The 3,273-nt window shown below is 35.8% G+C and overlaps 1 long non-coding RNA gene across 1 annotated transcript in view; it reads right to left on the bottom strand.

Annotated features, from left to right (window-relative positions):
• LOC121675946 overlaps nt 1-1,581 on the bottom strand; it is a 1,879-nt gene extending 298 nt beyond the window's left edge. The window contains exon 1 of the long non-coding RNA XR_006020291.1: nt 1,420-1,581. This is a non-coding gene — a long non-coding RNA (uncharacterized LOC121675946). The remainder of the gene's footprint in view (nt 1-1,419) is intronic.
• Nucleotides 1,582-3,273: the final 1,692 nt, after the last annotated feature.

Here is a 3,273-nt window from a genome sequence, read left to right as displayed (position 1 = left end):
AAAAAAAAAAAAAAAAAAAAAAAAAAAAAAAAAAAAAAAAAACCAGAAGAAAAGAAAAAAGAAAATAAAACCCAAAAATTCTTCCACTGAAATGAGTAGTACTGCTTTTAATGAAACAGGAGATTTGTGAGATTTTAGTTTTCCGCCAAAACCTTTTCATGCACACATTTTTTTTTAATTCCTAATCTGAGTTTTATATAGACTGTTTAATCATGCTTGATAGCAAAAATGGTCTCCAATCCTCTTTGGCTGAAAACCCAAATCATTACTTGCTGCAAGATTAGCTCCCTAGAGACCATCCTTTCTTATGCTTATATATCAGTCTTGAAAGCTGTTCAACAGATTGTAGGTAATTTCAAGCTTGAGATTAACTACATTTTAAAAAAAATGAAAGTGTGTCATGGTCTTTTTAGAACCATTCAGGTTTGGAAAGGTGAACTCTGTTATTTTCTACAGACAGAAAGTATTAGACTGTTCTGGGGCTTAATACAAAGAAGGTTTTGGGAGACAAAAATAGTGATTTTTTTCTTTTAACCTTTCGAATGTGGTTTACAAAATGTCTTTGATAAATAAATATCTATCTCAGGAATGTTTTAAATGGTCATATCACAAATGCAGAGTGTTGTTTCATTTGTTTATTCTGCATTTGCTATTTGCATTTGTAACCATTAGATGGAAATTAAAGCAGGGAGAGCACCAGGCAAGTTTCAGATCTAACAGAAAATCTAAATTCCATGAAAATGAGAATTTACAAATTTAGAAAACAGTAAAAGGGGTGCCTCCCATCCTTCCCCATTAAAATATGCACACTTTGCACATGATTAAATTATAGACCTCATTGTCTCAGAATTTCTAAGTAAGTTCAAAGAGAATTGAACATTAAACTGATAAGAAAAATATCAAGGGTTATAATGATAAATTGACATTATAAATGATATTAAATATCATGTATATTTAATATAATATGAAAGGAATAATAAATGATAATGAGGGACTAAATAGAGGCTGTCTGGTATGATGGGGTCCATTACAACCGTAAGGATTGCTGGATAGATTGCCCTCCTTCAGTTTTCTGCTGCGTTTATTTCACATTCCTCACATGCTCAAAGCTAGCTCTGATGAGAAGTGAGATGCTAAGCCAGACAAATTCCTGGCTGGAGCCAGTCTGGCCATCCCTCTTACAGGCTTCTCCCTGCAAACCTACATGCTGTCTCCAACAGCTCAACCATTTTATCACCCAAGTGGGAGACATTTCATTACCTTAGGTGTTCTCAGGGGACAGGAAGGCAAAAGAAGACAGAAAGAGGGTCCCATACAGCCTCTTGGATGGGATATAGCCCTGTTCAACCAAGCCAGCTGTTAAAATTGTGTTTACCTCCTGGACTGCTCATTGCACAACTTCTTTTGAACATCACTCACTTTTTCATGCTCCTGTCCTCTCTGTGCAATATCATCACCACTCAGTCTCTGCTTGGTAGGTAGTGCCTTATCTTCCATCTCATCTCATCCACAAGCTCATGAAGAATGTAGGAGCTATCAATGTGTCCCAGACAAGCTGGCTAGAACATTTCTGCTGGTCACCGTCTGCTGAGATAGGTCATATTAAAGGTCCATTACAACTCTGGATTTACAGTCACATGCATAAAAAAATACATTGATTTTTTTTAGCAGCCCTTTGAATAGAGGACAGTTCAAGTCCTTTTTTTAAAAAAAAACCTCTTTTTCTAAACGTGCTTAAAAGATTCTGAGCAGAAGTATGGCAGAATTAAAACATATATAAACATATATATATCTATATAAATCTCATTGGATTTTACCTTTTATAGAGAATATTTTTGTCCTTTATGGCAAAAGAGAAATTTTTGGCATCTGGTTCTTCTCATGTCACATGTATATGTCTGGAATTGTTTCACTGTACATGAGGGGCTTGTTACATTTCAAGGGCTGTGATTATACTTTGTGTCTATCATAGGCTGAGCTACGCAGGAGTGCAATGGATTCAGACAGTCTCTTCTTCAAGAAGACTCAGGCACTCCCAGAGCGGAAAAACATTGTCACCTAGCTCCTGCTCACTTTGTTCATCCTCTGCATGTGTCCCAGCTATTGATAGCAAGGTCTAGAAAAGAAAAGGAAGAAGAGAATTGACTTTCTTTTCTCTCAAAAGGCAACACAAAACTGCTGCGTGATCTATCTCAGATCTCAGGAAACACACCAACAGGACAACAATTAACAAAGTAACTGCGTAGCTAAAGAGCAGCTCAAAACTGATTCATCATCACCACAAGGTCTGAATATTTCCAAATCCATCTTGAGTAAATTCTAGGCTTCTTTTTAGCATGTGACAATTAAACTCTATATTTTCAAACAGAAGAGATTTTCACCTTCTGTTAAAAGCAAGTAGTGAAAAACATGGACCAGCTGAAAAACATTTTGTTTGATTCAAAGTGTTACCCTGTGTTACATGCCAGGAGTTTTAACAAGAGCAGTGTTAATTCCTGAGTAAGGCCAGAAAAAAATGGACCATAGTCCATTTGAATTAAATCTATTTATATTAGCCTATCACAGGAAGGGAAATTCTGATACTAATCTATAAGCTCCCACTAATCTGCTTTTACATTAAGTATGATTAATTCAGTTATCTCTTCTTTAATAATTCATCCAACTCCACTGATCAACTTTTTATTAATAGAAAAGGTAATTAGAATTTTTTTAATCAAGAAAAAGGTCATCTAGACTAAAAGCATAATTATGTTTACTAAGAAACTCTTTTGTTTGACAAAATATTTGGCTACTTCAATCAAAATTCAAATTATACCACTATGGAGAAATAAAAGACAGTACTTTGGAGCTAAATGTTCCAGGATTGTACAGACAATTTATTTTGGAAGATCTCACTCTCAAAGTTCAGTCTCATGCATCATGGATTACATTGCTGTGTATTTTTCACAATGGCATCTTAAGTCTGTGAGCAAATCTTCCCAAAGATTCAGCACTTGGCTTGCTGGATGCATGGTCCTCGTATTTTTCCTGTACCCACTATATATGCCTATATATCCTATACCTACCAAATACTAATTCTCTAGGAATTTCTCCCTCTGTCATGGCCACAGCCCAAAAATACAGTATAAATGTTTAAATATTAGTAACCTCCTCATCCAGAAGCTGCCAGGTGCTTTCCTACAAGGGGGTGAAGGTGGTGTGTACCACTCACATTTCTTGGTGGTGCTGGAACACTGCCTTACAATGGAAGCTCACCTCTCTGCTTGTGTTATT

The sequence above is a fragment of the Corvus kubaryi genome, unplaced genomic scaffold (genome assembly GCF_017639235.1).
Source record: "Corvus kubaryi isolate FWS band 111438036 unplaced genomic scaffold, C.kubaryi_AGA036_p1.0 76, whole genome shotgun sequence".
Lineage (NCBI taxonomy): Eukaryota > Metazoa > Chordata > Aves > Passeriformes > Corvidae > Corvus > Corvus kubaryi.
The sequence above is the reverse complement of the archived record's forward strand: the minus strand, read 5'-3'. Positions and strand labels throughout refer to the sequence as shown.